General features: G+C 52.3%; 1 long non-coding RNA gene across 2 annotated transcripts in view; it reads right to left on the reverse strand.

Annotated features, from left to right (window-relative positions):
- Positions 1-4,247: 4,247 nt before the first annotated feature.
- The window catches only part of LOC109391505 (uncharacterized), a 54,855-nt gene continuing 40,440 nt past the window's right edge, over positions 4,248-18,662 (reverse strand). Inside the window, exons 7-8 of one of the 2 annotated variants that reach the window (XR_002125842.1) lie at positions 8,058-8,176; positions 4,248-4,421 (exon numbers count right to left, since the gene is read on the reverse strand). This is a non-coding gene — a long non-coding RNA (uncharacterized LOC109391505). Of the gene's footprint in view, positions 4,422-7,297; positions 8,177-18,662 lie in introns of those variants that run through there. The other variant, XR_002125841.1, reaches the window with a different exon arrangement.

Consider the following 18,662-nt stretch of genomic DNA (forward strand, 5'->3'; position numbering starts at 1 on the left):
TTGGGCCAGTGAAGCAACATCCTCCACAACTAGACTGAAGAACAAAAGGACAGCAACTTGTCTGTTCCCCTTCTCCCAATTCCCCAGCACTGTTCCCATCCCCCAATTCCCCAATAAAAATCTTTAACAACAACAAAAAAAAAGTGGTCTTTATTCAAAGACGGTGAGCAGGGGAGGAAATGTTACCCAGCTGTGAGGCCATGACTGATGGCTTCTTAGCCCCTGAAGCAAACTCATTCAAGGGTTTACTATACAACATCATTACATATTTCTTCTCTCTGTCTCTATCACTTGAAGTGCTAAACCCACAAGTTTTTTGAAAATACAGACCATTTGCCATTAAGTCACCTTCCCCACGGTTTCTGGAAAGCAGAGAGACCACCAAATGCCACTACGTATAGTCTAGTGTTATAGGACAGGAAGTGCCCCAAGCTTCTTCAGAGCCCCACAGCAGAGAACCACACGCCCAGACGTGGGAAGCCTGCTGACTCCAGGATCAAGGGTAAACATGTTAAAGTCTATTCTATCTGAAAGTCCACGTGAAATTTTTCGTTCTACTCCACAATTTCAGGGTTTGTCTTATTGTTTTAAAAAGAGGTTTGTTTCCTTCAAACTTCTCCGTAAAGTGAAACTTTGGGAAGCTATCCCACCTGTGCCCTGTGGCGTCAAACACTCCTGCCTGCCCCCGATATTCTGTACATCTTGTTGGAGAAAGGTGTTCTAATATTAATTTCAATCTCCTACTGAGGTTATTATTAACCTTATCATGAGACGTATAAACCCCGTGACTGTTATCATTCCACATGCATTTAGCACTCCCCAGATGTCACTTAAAACAGACATTGTAGAAACACACTCCGTTACCTAGAGCAACACGGCCGCAAGGAGGAACAAGCGGCCATTACTGAATTATTAGTTTGCTTCGTTTCAATACCAAAAGCTGTTAGTGACTCGGCAAGAGCTATTACAAGAGGAAAACGATGATTGAGCGTGGGTGTCCAGGGTGCAATTCATACATCTGTGAAACACGTTCCCTCTCGGCTGCGCGTCTCAGGTTCGCCGTTAATGTGCATCATACACGGCAGGTAACTGCTGCAAGCGTCATCAGCCCCTCTTCCTGGGCCAGGTTGTCACAACCCCCCTTATCAGGCAGGCTGCTGAGGGAGGCCTCAGCAAGCGCTGTATGTGGGGTCACCAGGACTGACTTCCCATGCCCGTTAGTTCTGCGCCTGCAGAGCGAGCGTGTCAGTAAAATGACTGCCGACTAGGGCCAGCCAAGGGGAGATGCCTGAGATTCCGACCGCACCACTCCCGCGTGAGCCACGCCACTTTCGGCCAAGTGTGCTGTGCTGCCTTCCCGTCTTCTAGGAAACGCCAGGCTTGCGTTCCTCCCCGAGGCCTCGCAACCAGCTTCTCGGAATTCCCGTTGGCTCTGCGGACACGCTACTGGCCGAGGTGGGTGCTCTGCTCTGCGCGGCCGGAGTGAGACTCGCAGAATTCGGCCTTGGCAGCTCCTCCCAGGGTGGCAGGCTCTGCCCTCCGAGGGACCAGAGAGCGCCTGCAGGACTGGAGGATGGAGAGGGGCTTCTGGAGCCCGTGACGTCCCCACGGCAAGCCTGGCGCCTCATCTGGCACAACAGGTGATGCCAGTAGTGGCCGTGGGTCCCGCTGGCTGGTTTTCCCAGCCTCTGGTACACCCTAAAGGGGTCAGCACCAGCCGGCCGCAGCCGCGCTAGGAGGCCTTAACCCCAGCTCTGCAGAGGCCTCCGAGCCCCTAGGGTAGCACCCCCTTTCCATGGGCCTCACTCCCCCCTGGAGCACGCCCCTCCTGGGGGCTCAGGGCAGCTGGCGGGGCTCCTCCTCTGAGCCTGGAGAGTTTAGTCACCTCAGTGCGTCCTGTCTGTGCTCAGTCCTGGGGCGGAGCTGCACCCACGCCGGCTTCTGGCCTATTCAGCTCTAGCTCCTAATACTTCTTCATATTGAGATCTCTCCATTACCAGGGCTGGTGTGAGTCAACTTCCCGACCAGCCTCTGAGCGGATCAGGGCCCAGAGCCTCAGAGGTGGCAGGCTGTGCCTGCACAGTCCCCGGGGAGCCCTTCACAACAGTGCCACGGCCCCGGGTCTGGCTGCCACGGGGTCTGCCCCACAGCACACGAGCGCCCTCTGATGGTCCTGCCCTGTGCGTTCAGAGCAGCACACGCTGAGTCACGTTCTGTGCAGAGATGTGGCGTCTGGCTGGGTTCTAGACCTTTCTGCCACCAGGAATGAAGAGTGTCAAGTGTCCATGCCCAGAGGGGCAAGCTTTGAGAGTGGTGGCACTTAACACAAAGTCACTTCTGTGCCCCGATCTCCATATTGTCCGGCCAGCTCTGCTGGAAACTGAACTCGGGGGGTGTTATGGGCTGAATTCTGTGCCCCCCCCCAATCTGTTTGCCAAATCCTAACCCCCAGGGCCTCAGAAAGCCTCTGTATTTGGAGATGGGCCTTTAAAGTGGTGATTAGGGTAAAACAAGGTCATATGGGGGCCTGATCTAATAGGACAGGTGTCCTGATAGGAGGAGGACACAGACTCACACAGAGGACGGCCATGTGAGGACACGGGGAGGAGACGGCCGTCTACACGCCGAGGGGAGGGGCCTGAGGAAGAACCAGCCCTGTGACACCTGGATCTGGGACTCCCAGCCCCCAGGACCGCGAGAGAATCAACACGTGTTTCAGCCGCCCCGTCTCAGGTGCTTTGCGATGGCAGCTGAGCTGGGAAGGCAGGGGCTTAGCTTTGTGGGCGAGGATGGTAGGTCAGAGTCCTCCAAGTGACCTTCCAGACACGCAGCAAGCCAGAGCTTCACGTTGACTGAAGGAGAAGGGGTCTGCTTCCCAAAGGCAGACAAACCCAGACGTCCTGCTTGGCCTCAGACAGCTATCTGCCTCCTTCCTGTATCTGTGAAACACGTCCCCTCCTGGCTGCTCGTCCTCAGGTTCGCAGTTAACACGCATCATACACGGCAGGTAACTGCTACAAGCGGCGCCTCCATCCTGACCAGGCGCCCACAGGGGCACAGAGGCCCTGGCCTCAGGCTGGAGAAGGTGGGCTGCGCACGTGGGGCAGCGTCTGTCAGCGGCCTTCCTATCCCTGCCTGCCCATCCGGGTGGGTGGGTTTCCCCTGGCCGTTTAGCTGTTCCTACGGCTGGACCTCGGGGAAGGCAGGATGGGTGACGGACAGGCAGCACTCCCAGCAGCCCTGCTGGTCTGGTCTCCGCAAGAAGCCACACCATTAATAAATGTTGCCTTGTAGTTTACAGCCACGGGGGCTGCCTTTCAATGTCACCCAGTGCTGTCATTTAGAATCTTTCTGACTTTGGACAGTTTGTCTTGGGAGCTTACATTTCTTTCCATCTTATAGGACCAATCTAACGTCCTCGTAAGGTCCAACACAGAATAGGGAAATAACTCGGCAGGTGACATTTTACAGGTGCCGCTGGAGACAGTGCTGTCCATCAGCTCAGGGCCACGTTTCAGGGAACAGAAACAGCACACAGCTCTTCTGTCCACTTAGCTGTGGTTTTAACTACGGCCAGCAGGCGAATATGAGACATAAGTGAGCCAGTGGGCTCTCAGTGTCCCTGAAAATAGGGTATAAAAACGGAGTTTGGAGATGGGTGTGTGTGTGTGTGTGTGTGTGTGTGTGTGTGTGTGTGTGTGGTTTATGAGAATGTACAAACCTGCAAAATTTAACAGTCAGCTAGGGGGCCCTCAGCTCCTTGAGCTTAGACCCAACCAAGAAGCAGAGCCCGCGGCCACTGTGCTCTCAGCCTGCAGCTCTTCTCCCTCTCCGGGCCACCGATGCCTGACGCTGTCCCTTTGTCTGGATGGCTGCATTGCCCCCCACTTGGCTGCAGGAGTCTTCATGCGCCAGTGCCACTCTCTGCCCCAGAGGCTTTAGAGGTTGTTGTGATACCTGGTAGGTCTCCGGTTGCTGGTCTTACTGTGCATCACCGTCATTTCCTAATATCGTTAAATACCAGTTTCCGGCTGGACATTACTGCCAGCTTGTCTAGCTCCACACAAAACCCTGTGGGCATCTTTACTGGATCTAAATGCTTCCGTTACCTTACAGGGGATTGTCACCGTTCTGATGCTGAGTCGCCCTGTCTAAGCACAAAGGATGCCTTTTCTGAGATTTTAATCCATCCACCCCTTATCACTCCTTAGCATAGCGGGGTGTCTCCCTACCTCTGCAAAGTGAGTCAGGGCCTTTAAGCCTTCAGTCAGGGGGTTCACCGACTCCTGTGTCTGTGGCCTGTGGGCAGGGGGTTCCAGCCAGGGTGCCACCGTGCTGTGCAAATCCTCCAGCAGCCATTGCTCTCCAGGATGGAGCCTTCTTAATTCACACGGGGTTTCCCCTCCGGCCTTGACTCTCTTCTGGAAGAAGCAGAGGAATAAACACAGAATCTAAGACTGAGAGGACCCCCAGCTGAGTGCCACCTTACCCAGCACAGGGACTAAAAATCAAGATGGTTTTTCTTCAGAGCTTACTTTTCTACAACCTGCAGCTTTCTGATTAATTTAGCAGCACTGCGATTTCCCGAAGGCGTTAGGAGCATCTATCACTGCTAGCCAGCTCAGGCTCTCACAGGCGTCACAGGACAGAGCCCAGGCCTGCCTCTCAGCGGGGCTGCCTGCTCCAGACACCCCCCGGAGAGACTTGTTTTTGTCCTAAACGATAGAGACACACATTCTATCAGTGAATTAAACACGGTTTCCCATCTAGGAATATGCATAATGTTCCTTCTGTAACATGAGGGCCAAATGTACCCACACCTTAGAAAGCTCAGATGGTAAAGGCACCCACTTTTATAAGTGTTAGTCAGAGTTATTTTTGCTTGTAAGGAGCATGAGTGGAAACCATGTTCTTCAGTTCCAGTTAAATGATTTCCTGGAAACTGGACTCAGTGACAACGAAAGAGAATTGCTTTGCCTGCAAAGTAGAGAGACACGGTCCCATGAGCCCACGGTTATTCAGTGACATTTAGTGCCCTTCAACAATATTGGAGGAACTTTAGATCAGTTTAAAAACAGAATATATTGATGAAAAACACGATGGTTTTCATTTTCACAGAAGTCCAGCAGCTGCACTCAGTGATCAAGTTAAGGGCGTCCTAAGTACGACAAATGCCGCATTGTCCTTTATTTGGCTAAAACAGTCCCTCGTTGGGGGTCATGTGACCACAGCGGAGTCAGTGGCCTGGCAGCATTTTCACTCACATGACCTGGTTCACAGCAGACCTGCAGTCACGTGACTTTTGTATTTAATAATCAGAACCAAGGTCTGAGAAGCCACACTTCTGTTCTGTTCATTGCAAGAGTGTAGGTGTCTGGGGCCAGCCGAGTGGCTCAGTTGGTTAAGAGCTCGCTCAAGAGTGCGAGCTCTGAGCAACAGGGTCGCCAGTTCGATTCCTGGCCCGAGCTGAGCTGCTGCTGAGCTGCCAACCGGTGGCAGGATGGCTCAGCCAAAAAAAAAAAATGTGTAGGCGTCTGAGCAGCATCGTGCTAAAGGTGCTGGGGGTGGGGGGGACACATTCTCTGGAAGGTTTTGACAGCAGAAACTAGGCACCCTTTAGTGCTGATACCCTTCCTCCTTTGCCTCCCTTTCCTGGATCACACGGAGCCTTAAAGCGCGCTGCTTTGGTCCTTGACTCACAAACACTGCGTTTGCTCTCCGCTCTGTGCAGCCAGAATCCCAAAGGGGACGTTTCTGGGGTGACGAAGTTCTGAAAATTGTGTATCTCCGTCTGTAAAATAAAGAAGCTCTCTGATATGAATGCCTTGTGAAGGGGAGAGTCTAGCCTGAGCTGGTATTTCCTCCCCAGGGTACACCGACCACTTTAAAAAATAATAAACCTATTTCGCTTGCCACCCTAGCCATGGCTCTGTGCTTTAATTGCAGTCTTAAGTTTGCAGAAAGAAAAAAATATATATCATCGTTTCCCTCGTTGGTCCTTGGAAGGTTTTCAGGAAGCTTATAAGAAAAGCAGACAATAAAATAGTTGTAATAAAGCTGTCGGCACCGCGGAAGGCATACCAGGCTGTCCAGGAGGAACGTAGGAAGGGATTCCTCATCCCATGCCGCAAGGCACAAAGGGAAAGAAGTTAGAGGCATGAAGTCGGTCCTGGAAACAGCCCGAGTCCCTTCTGACCCAGCTGTTTGGAGCGCACTGCTGGCCCCCTGGGAACACAATACAGGTGTTGGCATTCAGGCTGTGCCAACATCAGTGCGACTGACTCCAAGAAAGTCATCCTGGTTTTAACGAGCTCTAACGTCATGTCCCTCGTGACGGTGGGCAGCCAGACCCCAGCCCTGGCGTGATAAAGGGAGCCCAGCCCCTAGTTCTACGTGGCTGTTGGAGCCCAATGTCCCCTGTTCTTGGAGTACCTTCTTCCAGGTCCTAGAACTGCCATCAATACGGCACAGACTGTGTTTGTGCCCAAAGCACTGGACCCTAGGTAACTCCTCCACCCATGGAAGGCGGACTTGCTCACCGAGGTCCTGATTACAGATTGTGGCATGGGTGACAGATGCATTGTCTGCACCAACAGCTTACCACCTGCCCTGCGCATAACGTTCCAGAGCTACGGGACTCCTACCCAGGGACGTTAGCACAGGGAGTCCTTGTCTCAAAAATTGAGGGTTTGTTGTTTTGAACCAGTCACGTCTGCACGTGGGTCTTTAAAACACAATAAACTATCGTTTTAAAAAAGTAAAATAAAACTTAGTCACTGGGGCGGTTCTAAGGAAAGACAAAAATCAAATTTTATGCAAGGAAACCTTGTCCTCCATCTCACCTGTACCTATATCCTCTACTCTGTGTGAATTCTGTTTCCGAATTTTTTTCTAAGGTGCAATCACAGTGTTATGGGCTGAATGTGTGTATGCCTCCCTCCCCACAACACACAGATTCTTTTTTTTTTTTTAAGATTTTTATTGGGGAACTGGGGGGTGGGGAACAGACAAGTTGCTGTCCTTTTGTTCTTCAGTCTAGTTGTGGAGGACGTTGCTTCGCTGGCTCAAGTTGGCACCATCATTGCGCTCTTCCCAGGTGAGGCAGATCAGTCGCCGGCTTCTGGACGGCCGCTCACGCTGGCCACTGGCTACACACGGTAGCCCATGGCAACCCACTGCAGCAGAGGCTTCAGCCTACGCTGTCGCCGGCAACTCAGGGCAGCCCAGCTCCAGGTTGAGCTGGTGTTCAGCATCTTAGCTGTAGAGGGCAGTGTCGCTGGCCCTCATATGTGGGATCCGAACCAGGGCCCTCTGGCGTCCCAAGCCATCTCTTAACCATCAGCACCACTCGGCCGGCCCCCAACACACAGATTCTTATATGGACGCCCTAACCCCCAACTGCTTCCCAGGTTGAGGGCTGGGAGAAGAATGGAGGGATGGAGGGGACTTGCAGACAGGGACACCCCAACGTATGAAAACAAGCCAGGATGTCCCTCTGTCAGGAACCCTGTGGCGGAAGGTACACGGCCGATGGACTTGAGAGGCCGTGATGCGATCTACTTTTCAAGAGAATTACATTGGAGGAAAGGAAAGCCCCCAAAGAAGGGTTGGTGAACCCACAGCCTGGCGTTAGCTGTGACCCAAGCAGTCAGGGAGGTCAGTGTCCACAGGGGGACAGCAGATGGACACAGAGCTGCAGCAGCAGGAAGGAGCAGTGACAGCAGGACCCGTGTTCGAGGCTTGTCCTGGGCAGGGGATGACCCTGTCCTGTGCACTCCTGCTGCTGAAGGCTCTGACCCTCTCTGTGATGTAAGTCCTTGAGAAAACGACCTGAATGGCCACCAACTTCAGGAAAACATTCTTGTATTTCAACACAACATCAAAATGCAGAGTTGACAGGCTGGGCTCCAAAGCTCGCAAGTCCCTAAATTCAAAACATCCCACCACAGAGGCTGCTGGAGGTCCCCACAGGACAATTTCCCAATTGTTTCTATGAGCAGGCCACCCAGCCCACAGTGAATGGGTCTGGGCGTGGCTACCCTGCAGTCCATTCTTACCGCTTCTGCCTGAGTCGTAACAGTGCAGCAAAAAACACAACCTTTCGGTACAATAACCAGTGACGCCATCACCTGCTGCTCACCCACGGGAGAGACGGAGAACGGCAGGAAGGCCACACCTGTGGACACAGACAGTCTCCATCAGGACAGGGGGTGGGGAAGGAAGCAAACCAGTCACAAGACACGGTGATACAAGAGGGCTCGCCACAGTTTTTTATTTATTTATTTTATTTATTTATTTTTTTTTTTAGCTGAGCCATCCTGCCACCTGTTGGCAGCTCAGCGGCTGCTCAGCTCAGGCCAGGCATCCAACCACTGTTGCTCAGAGCTCACACTCTTGAGCGAGCTGTTAACCAACTGAGCCACTCGGCCGGCCCCACAGTGTTTTTTAAATAATAGAAATAAGTAGAAGCAAGGTTAATATCAATCAGTAGCAGATTTGATAAGACGCCACAGAATAATACGCACAATGGAGTACCACGAAGCCATAATATTGTGTGTGGATGTTAGTTATAGGAGGTGAGGACTACGATATATTTCTACCGAAAGAAATTTATAAGTCAAGACCTTATAGTATTATACAATACCACTTTGGTTTTTAAGTACTCGTTTACATAACTCTCCAGTTTAGTATATCCTGGAAAGTTATAAAGCGAGACACAAATGATGCTTAGGGTTACGGGTGACTTTTTCTCTTAACATTTTAATATTTTCTGACACTCTTGCAATGACTATAATGCATAATCAATCAGAAGCAAAGGTGTCTGTAGTTTCAAGAGCTCTGTGAGCTGAAGACAAAGCTGACTTGTATGAAGCCAAAAGCTTCCTGGTGTGTTTAACAGACTCCTTTCGCAACAGTATTTGACCCCATGATAACAAAATAAGCCAAATGCTCCTCTGAGAAGTTTGGCTGGAAAAGCGACGTTTTCTTCTTAATGGTTGCCCCCCACGATTTAGTCAAGTAATAAAGGCCCGTTGTAGAAAATTCCAACAAAGTGTGTGTCATTATCTCTCACAGGGTGATCCAAACAAGGCATGTGGCTCCCCATCTGTCCGCTTTGGGCTCAGGGACTTCCAGGGGGTGGGGGAGGGGGACCTGTCCCTTCTCCTTGCCTGTGAGGCCCGGGTGATGGGTAGACATCACTACGTGTGATGAATTATTAATGGAAGAAGCTGTGAGACCATAAATATTCACGGGCATGCATCTGGCTTTCCGGATGCTTTGTGGAGGGCAGAAAAAGTGCATTTGACCGAGTAGAACAACTTGTCAACCTCAAACCTCCTTTTTCCCAGGCCCCCAGCTCTACGGGAGAAAGGGGAGTCTTTTGACACTGCCCATGAAGATCCCGCTGAGACACACCAGTGTGCGAGCCTGTGCAGGACAGCGCCTGGTGGGGCGACGTTAAACAATTTCAGCATCGCCCCTTAGTAGATAGAGGCTGTCCGTGGGGATTGGGACATTGTTTTACAGGTGAAACAGCGCCTTTAGGACGACAATTGAAGCCTTAAAAGAGGCAAAAGGAGTAGGAAGTGCCCCCAAGGGGATTTGCAGTCAGAGAAGAGAACCAGGGGGTAGGGTGGCACATCAGGGTCCCACCAGGATTGGGGGGCTTCCTCCCAGGTTTCCACCCCGGGAAGGTCACAGTGCAGACCCCCATCATGACCCTTACCGGAGGATGGACTACGCCTTCAGCCAGGCTTTTTCAAGGCGCATTTCCTACAACCCGAAGTCCAAGGAATGCTAACAGATAGGAAGTGGGCACACGGTTCCGTAGGCAAAGCAGTTCAGCAGATGCCGAGCAAACGGCCTTTGTAAGACTCTGAGGAGATCAGTGGAAACCTACCCCATGAGTCGCTGAGGCTCTCTGAGGGAACGCCCCCCAGGGGCCATCTGGGGTGTCTGGAGACGGTTTTAGTTGTTAAAGGTGGGGCTGGTGGGGAAGGGCACTCTACAGACATCTAGTGAGTAGAGTGGAGGCGCTGCTAACGTCCTACAGCTCGCCAGGACAGTCCCCACAACCAGGAGTTGTTTGGCTGAAAGGTCATGGTACTGAGGTTGACAGACACTGGCCTAAACATATTGACATGTGACCTCCGACCCCGCCCGGCTCCCGCCCCCAGATCCCCTCAGAGGACCAGTTAGTGTTCTGTGATACGCGCGACAGAAAGGAAATGCTGCCTTGTGCTCTACTCTCGAGTGATAACACACTGGGCTGCAAATGAGGCTTGTACAGGGGCTGCACCCCCAGGACCATGACCTCCCAACGCAGGCGCCACTCTGGGACCCTCCATGCCTCGCTCCTAGCCCGGATCTCAGCAGACGGTGAGCTTCCCCAAAAGAGGCAGCTTCTGCCCCCTCCAGCTCCCTAACGTACAGCCACAGTTCGCCTTCAAACATTTGAATGTGGATATGAGCCCTGAAGGGTTTGCAAGAGGCCTAGCAACAAATTCCAGTTAAACCTAATGTTTAGGCATATATTATTGGCTGTAGGACACAGGCGCTTATAAGTCAATGCCCCACACCCTCAAACAACAACAACAACCCAACCTGGAGGTATGGTGCTAGCATTAAGCTCTATGGTTTCAAAATACTTGACGGTTCCCTTCCACCTCTCATGTCAGCAGAACTGGTGAGGCAGGTATGACAGGTGCTGGGTCCACTTTGCAGACAGGAAATGGGGTTCTGACAGCAAGGGAGACCTGGCTCCTTGCCTCCTGCTGTGGGGGTGGCAGCACACAGGGTAAGCCTGGGAAAGACCTTTGCATACAAAGGGTTCTTGAATCCAAGACACACCAGGTTTGGAGGAGGGTAGCAGCTCGGGTGTGAAGAGCAGGATGGAAAAGCAGGGACACCCCTCTATGCAAAGGAGGCCCCGTCCTGAAAAGGGGGCGGCACCTGGTACCCAGGTTGCCTTTGACTGTCACTTCTGTTAATGGAGCAGTCACTGTATTTCCATGTGCAGAGAGAGACTGCAGTCTGCAAAGCTCTTCCCGTTTTGCAGCGGTGAGTTTCCATCGCTGACCTCCTCGTCCTCTGATTATGCGTGGCCCATCGCTCAGGTCACCAATCACGGGCGGTGCCCAGGGCAGTCTCCCTTTCGTGTTTACACGACAGCAGAAACTGGCGAGTCTGAGACCCACGTTCCCGGTTCTAGCCCGGTGCCGTGTTTAGTGAGGGACCGCAGACAGCGCGTCTGTCACAACCCAGTCCTCGTCTGCCTTCTTCTCGGGCTCACGTACCCCAGGAAACCAGGCTATTTTTGCTTCCCCCTAAAGAATAAAGGGCTTGTCTCACCGCTGGAAGGTAAATTGACAATATCAGTTATTCCGTTAGCCATTCAGGGCTCAGTGACATTTCTGGGAGCTGCTGCTGAATCCTGAGGGAGCAATTAAAATTCCAGAGGGGCCGCTAGCTGGTGCTGCAGAAACTACAACAGGCTGGCTCCCCGCTCTCTCAGGAGGAGATGCTGCCCTCCCTCGGGGGTGACAGCCAGGGAGGACAACGCAGGTGCCTTGGGATCCGGTCAGGTGGCCGATCGGCTCAATTCAACAGCCTTTACTGAGCATCTTCCGACTTCAGAAGTGTGGTCTCTTTGTCAAAATGCTACCAACTTTGGGGCGTGACCATGCTTGCTGAACCTTTTGGGAGACTGCCAGGCAGCCCCCTTGCCCCTCTGTCCTACCTGTTCCCCATTCCCCTGCAAGGAGTGATTCCGAGGGCACCCCCTGCATCACCTCCACCTGAGTTTGTTCTCAGAATCGCTGTGAAGTCTGAAGTGAACTTTCACTTGTTCATGAAAAAGCGTACATAAACGCACAAAGAATGTCACTTCACTTGGTAACAGCAAAATCCTGGACACAGCTGTCAACAGGGGAATGAATGATAGAGGAAGAGATAAACAGGGGAATGGATAAACCAATCGTGCGCTAGCCCCGCGAGGAACTCATGTGCGGATGAACTGACTAGAGCTTCAGCATCATGTTGAGAGGGAGGCAAACACGTCACAGGAAGTGACTCTCATTGTGCTATTTAGATTAATTATTAAAACACAAAACTCTACCCTAGGTTAACAGAGCATACGTATGTATTTTAAAAACCCGAAGCAAATATGGGTAATATTAACAGTAGCTAAAATTCCTGTGTGGTATGCGGGCGCCGGTTTTACTATTATTCTATTGCTCTTATCATATTAGTTGTTTATTATTCATCTCTTTTGGCTTAAAGTGCAGGCATCTTATGAGATTCTAAAGCATGAGGGGGCCACTCTGCCTCCCGTCCCCGATTCTCGCCTCCCGAGTGGCTCACATCTCTGTGTTGTCTACCTCTGTGCTTCTGCTTCTCTCTTGGGCTGCAGATTCTCCAGGGAGCCCTGGAACCCTGTGCACCAGCCGGACGGCCCCCTGGGGACTGTCACCTGAGGACCCACCACCTCCAGTCTGGTCTGAGCTGCTGGACAAGCAGTGGGTCACCCTCCAGAGTGCAGGCAAGGGGCAGGCAGCAGTGACGTGGGGTGGGGTGCAATGGCTGGTGCCGCCTTCCAGGCACACGTCAGGAGCCACTGTTTGTTTGTGTCCTTGTGTTTTCACTTTCTGCCCTTTCCTTTGTTCCAGAGCTTCTGTACCATGAAAATACGATCTAACTGGTTTCTATTGAGCCCGTGACACTTGGTATTGTGACTACATCTAAAATTCAGGGATATTGATACGAAGACATTTCTTAATTAACCCTTCATTCTGGGTTCATTAAGTGAGCTGGGTGGGTTTGCAGCCAGAGGACGTACTGCCTCTTAAAGAGAAATACGAGTACATGTCACAATTTTACTCATCAATTTCACCTCAATAGAGCTAAACAAAAAAAAAAGGAAGTAGGATAGGATGAGTCGTGTGGAGGAAACAATTTCCACTGCGTAGGGGAGTTATTAATGTACCAATCCACGTGCTTCTAAACCTGACGGTGCTACAAAGTGATTGGTCAGTGTTTCCCTTCTACAGCGACCTCTGCAGGGGAGGACAGCTATCGGCCAAACCCCCACCAGTGTCCATTAGGAAGGTATGACCTCTGGATTAGCCTCCTGACGACGGTCACCATGATTTTATACTGGGCCATCAAACATCTAAGAGCTCTGAGCTCTTCCCGTCACAGAACCATGGGCCTGCTGGGTTGTTTTATTTCTCACTGAAAGAATACTGCTCTAAAAGTTCCTTCAGCTCTGAAACTCTAGGATTCTATCACTAAATCTATTTTTCTCTCTTGGAGTACGTACTGACTTATTTCATCCAGCCAGCCTCAAGTTACAAGATGTTTAACTGAACAGTTCTCAAATAGAAAACTGTACGGGAAATTGCAGCTTCTGGGCAATTCAAGCAGGTGTCACTGAATTGCAATGCCTGGCTCGGCAAGAGATTATCTTCCTGTGAAACATAGGCCACTGTTCCCGTGCGTGGACTCGAGGGCCTGACAAATCCTGTCTTTCCCACCAGAGAATTTTGTGGCGTCGAGTCCTGTTTCCGGAAGTGGACATCGTTCTTCCTGGGAGCTTCTGACATAACTGGTCACCTGCGGAAGGGTTACCAGCCGTATCTCGACAGGCAGCGGGAAGGGGGACTCTGCCCTTTCTGGGGTCTGAGGTCTAAGGATTCAGGCTTGGTCTTTCCAGTGGTCAATTTCCCCGCCTGTGGAGCAGGTCCCCCGAAGCGTGCGGCCAACGCCAGCGGGGAGCAGGACGGAGGGATGAGCCGTGTCTGACGTCTCACGAGCCCGGGCCTCCACGCCTGCCCGAAGCCAGCCCCTCCCTCCGACCTTCCTCCCGGGCGTGAGCCACACATTCTTTCTTACTGGAGTTAGTGTGACTTCAGTGTCTACCATTTGCCACCTAAATCGTCTCATCTTGCATATCAGAGGGCAAACGCTTCAATGGGCTACACGACCCAGCCTCGCGGGAGATCACAGCGTCCATGTGTGGATGGCAGGGACAAGGTGACACCGCCGGCCTCTGAGAGCTGTTTCTCGTGTCACCTTAGGTTCCCACCGATGTTCTCGGTTCTTTTCCTCGTCCACTTGTCCGAGACCAGACAAACTTCCCTCAGCATCCCAGACGGCAGACAAATGGCAGCCTCCAACGTCCAGGTCTCAGGCACGGGGTCAGCTGCTCACAGCCACCTGGAGTCCAGCTCATGGCCCTCCTGGACCCCGCTGCAGATACATGCCTCGCCGTCCGCTGGGACTTCAGAGGTGACAACAGTGTCCCCAGAGCATTCGTCACTCGGTATGGTCCCCTTCTGCTTTCCTGGTCCCCAGCCTTGGTGGCCCTCACCCTCCAAGCGGATAGATTCCAGCGAGGAAAATAGACATTAAATGATCAACACTTTCTCCCTAAAGCACAGAGCAGCCCTGCCGGTGACACCATGTGACACCGCTCCGGGGTCTCAGGTGCTGTCTCATCTTCCTCCCCTTCCCCCACGCTGATCCACACTGGCCCAGACACGCCCACCCTCGTCCACCTTCCCCAAATCAGAAGTGACTGGGCTGCCGCGGTGATTCTCATTGTCTAGGGCAGTGACAGATGATGTGGCCATTCCTGAGAAGATTAAGTCATCAACTCCCAGGCAACCCTGACATCAACAGAAGTGTCCGGGCTGGAGAGCCACGGGCCCTCAATTTAATGTTGGAAATAATGGGCAAAAGGCAGGCAATTACGTGTTGACGTGGGGCTCCGCGGCTGTGAAGGTGGGGAGTTGTAATTCCTGCCCGCGGGTCATGTATCAACATGGGGAACCAGAGCCCAATTTGAAATAACACAAACTAAAGGAATTGATTAGACCAGGTGTCACTTGGACTGCACCTCTCTGAGCTGCCCGCATGTCCCTGCAGGTTATAACCTAACGCACAGTAATTGCGCCAGCTTCCAGGGAGCCACGGAGAGCGGAGGAAGAACAGGTGATGGGTGCCCCCGGCCCCATCTGGACTGGCCCGCCACCTGTAAGACCTCTTACTTCCCTGTCCTTTCAACACTATGACGTGCACCATGCAAGTCATAGCCGCTGGCACCAGAGGGCCCTCAATAATGAAGGCAGGTGACGATCACCCGAGATGCCCACCGAGATCCCCTAGGGGCATGTCACAGAGAAGACAGGAGCGGGCTTGCTCCCAAGTGCCAACCCCAGTATCCCGGGCAGTGCCGGGTGTAACAGACGTCACAGGGAAGGAGGAGACAGTGAAGTGCCGGGGTGCTTGGGGTCCATCAGGACTTGGCAGAGAGGACAAGGTCAGGAAGAGCCAGCCTGGCTTCCCAGAGCCACTGTACCCTTAACCTCACGCCCTTGGCAGGAGACCCCGTGGGTATTTCCCTGGCCTCCAGGTGTAGTGTTTCCACCTGGGCAGGGCAGCCACCTCCCCAACCTGAAACCTAGATACCCGCAACATTTGCTTCCCTCGTCACGGCTACTCCGCCAGCTCTATGTCTGGGACCTGGCCTGGGCATGGCGCATGGGACATGGGACTGAGCGGTGACATGCGCAGGACGGCTAGAGGGATCTAGGCTGGACGGGTCTCCTGGCTGAGAGCATGGCTGAAGGACTGCTCTGCTCCCTTCGCAGGCCAGGCCAGTCTCATCCTAGCCTGGTCCTTGGGGCTCCCCGTGTGTTCCTTGGGGTTCCCCGTGCCTTGCTGATGGCAGAGCACATCAGTGTGCAGTGAAAGAGACAGACACGGACTAAAGGCTCGTGAGCCTGGGCCATTAACCCTAACTCTGCCACAACCCTAATTAGCCACGTGATCCTAGATGTCTTGGAACTGACAGGGACTCCCTTCCCTCTTCCTGACACCATATAGCTCCGGAGATCCCCGACGTGCCCTTTCTCTGCGCCTCCACACCCTGTCCACATCGCCCCAGTTGCCCGCCTCCACTGGCCTCTGTGATTTGCAATAACCAGCATATTAGCACCCCTTCCGGAGAAGAAAATGAACCTGCCCAGGACTGGACGCCAGCATATGGCCAACGCTGCTGGTGCCGACAGATGGAAAAACGAAAAGCAGAGCCAGACTCCAGGGGTTCCTGGGGCCTTCACACCACCCTCGGCAGGTCAGCCCGGTCCCAGTTCCAGACTTGCCCTCACTCTCTGGGGGACCTTGAGCAAGGGGTCATCCCCTCTTTGTCTGTAAAATATGAGCAGTAGCAGTTCTGTCCCCGGGAGGTGTCTGAGGGGATCATGAGAAATGACACACGTGACACCCTTGGTGCAGTGGCCACGTACCTGGCAAGAACTCAAAAGCACTGTGACCCCACGAGTGCGCAGTGCCTCAGGGGTCCTGTCCGTGGAGTGCAGTCCACTTGTGACAAAGGACTGACTCACCCGTGCTGGGTGGGAGGCCAATACATGGCAGATCCCAGCTGTGCCTTGTCACCTGTGCAGACGCTATCTGCACTGCTGGCCACGCACCTTCCTGAGCCCGGGCGGTGGCACTCCACGCCAAACACTGACTTCTGAGCTCTCGGCGCTCCTGCCCTGACCCCGCTGCCTAGCCCTGGGTGAGGCACGGTCTGCTTGTTTGTTCTCACTGCTGGACGCTCTGGGAGCACGTGGGGAATAAAAAATGGAGGCTTCCATGTAGGAGCTCCTGTCGGAGGCCTCCAGGGCACCCAGATGCTGGACACAGTCTGTGTCATTGGACAGGAAGGGTCCTAGCAGTGGGGAGGGCTCTGCCACCACCCTTAAAGTATCTGTGTCCGTTCTCATGTGTGAAGAAGGGCACAGCAGACCCTGGATGGCCTTAGCACCGCGCCCCACAGAATACCTGGGGACAAAGGCTGTGCCAGGGCGTCTCCGCACACTGGTGCTTCTTAAACTTGGGTCTCAGCCCTCATTGACAATCTAATGAAACCTACCTGCTTACAAAGATGTGCGCGCACACACACGTGCACACACCCAAGGAGACCCTGGAGTTCCCCTGAAATACTGACTCACAACACAACGAGTCCACAAACACCCTACACAAAAGGAGCCACATCCTACAAGATACACTATGCTGTGCCTCTCCTTAGATGAAATTCAACAATCAGGCACCACGGACCCACGCTGCTTAAAGTCGGGAGGTGTCACCCCCAGGAGGGGCCATTCCTGAAAGGGTCCCGGCAGCCTCCACGTCGTCGGTCATTTTTGTTTCTTGCTCCGGGAGCTGATTCTATGGTGTGTTCACTTTGTGAGATTCGTTGAGCGATAAACTTAAGACTTGAGTACTTTTATTCCTGTCCACATGCTGTACTGCCATTAAATTTAGTAAAATGAAAAGGGAAAAAGTACTCACTCAGATATTTGCTTACTCCAATGCCTCCATTTTCCACAGTTACCTACAAAATGGGGGAGACATACAGGGGGAGGTCGGTGTGTGAGTCCAAAGAAAAAAAGAGAAAGAGGGAAAAAATTAAAATCAGAACTTTTACTGAAAGCAGGAAAACAATCTAAGACACAAAAGGAAAAGGGAGTAATTCTACACACACACGCACCCCCTCAAGTGGTTATTGGGGTGAAATTAAGTTTTTGCAATTAGAATTGGGAATGCTTCTCGCTAAATGTTATGTTTCGTATCTAGGCCATGAAATCATGCTTCCAGGACACAGGACGGGAAGTAAATTGGAAGGTTTTTTTTTTTTTAAGTTCTTATAAAGGCTCTGACTTCAAACAGAACCAAATGTCAAGTGTAATGATTCCTCCAACCACTAAGCTAGAAATCAATTTTTAACGCTCATTGCTAGCACCCTAGCTGGGTCATTGCTGACACGCTGTATGTTCACAAGGAACTGCAGCTACCAGCTCTGAGAGCGCTGGTGTTCTGCACAAACTGGACCAGGGAAAAATGAGACTGTGGGTATTAGAATTCAAAAATCGCTCTCCAGGAATCACTTGAGAAATTAAAATGGGTGCCCCCAGAGAAAAACTAAAACTGGGTCCCTACCTAACCCTACATGTGAAGGTAGATTTGCTTAGATGAGTGAAAGACCTATAAATGGGAATGGGACAGTACAAAGCTCAAAGCAGAAAATTCAGGTGGGCTCTGTGACCTTGAAGATAGGGAGAGATTTCTTAAACAAAGCTTCTGAGTCAAACACCATAAGGCGAGCGCACACACGCACGCGCGCACACACATACACACACTGAATGCACACTTCATTACATCAAAAGTAAGGGTTTCTCTTCAACAAAGGGCACCACGGGCCTAGTCATAGCAGGCAGAGGGATGGAGGAAGATAGTGGAGTGTCCACAACTGACCAACCACGGAAAAGAATGCTTGTGCCAAGACAACAACTGCAACCCCCACAGAAAATGGATAAACGGTCTAAACAGGCTTATGTACAGAAGAGGAATGCAAGAGGCATCGAACAAATAAATAAATGCTCACGCCACCACGTCATCAGAGAAACACAAATTAAAACCTTGTGACATCACTTTGCATTCAGTCACCTGGCAAAAGCTAGAGATTTGGAAACGTCCGGTGTCTGCGGGCCTGTGATGACACAGGGCGCCCCGGCCATGCTGGCGGAACTGTAGCTGGGGGGTCACTCTGGAGGGTCACCTGCCACTACTTATTCGGGCTGGGCCTACGTGCC

The sequence above is a fragment of the Hipposideros armiger genome, unplaced genomic scaffold, assembly GCF_001890085.2.
Source record: "Hipposideros armiger isolate ML-2016 unplaced genomic scaffold, ASM189008v1 scaffold_295, whole genome shotgun sequence".
NCBI lineage: Eukaryota > Metazoa > Chordata > Mammalia > Chiroptera > Hipposideridae > Hipposideros > Hipposideros armiger.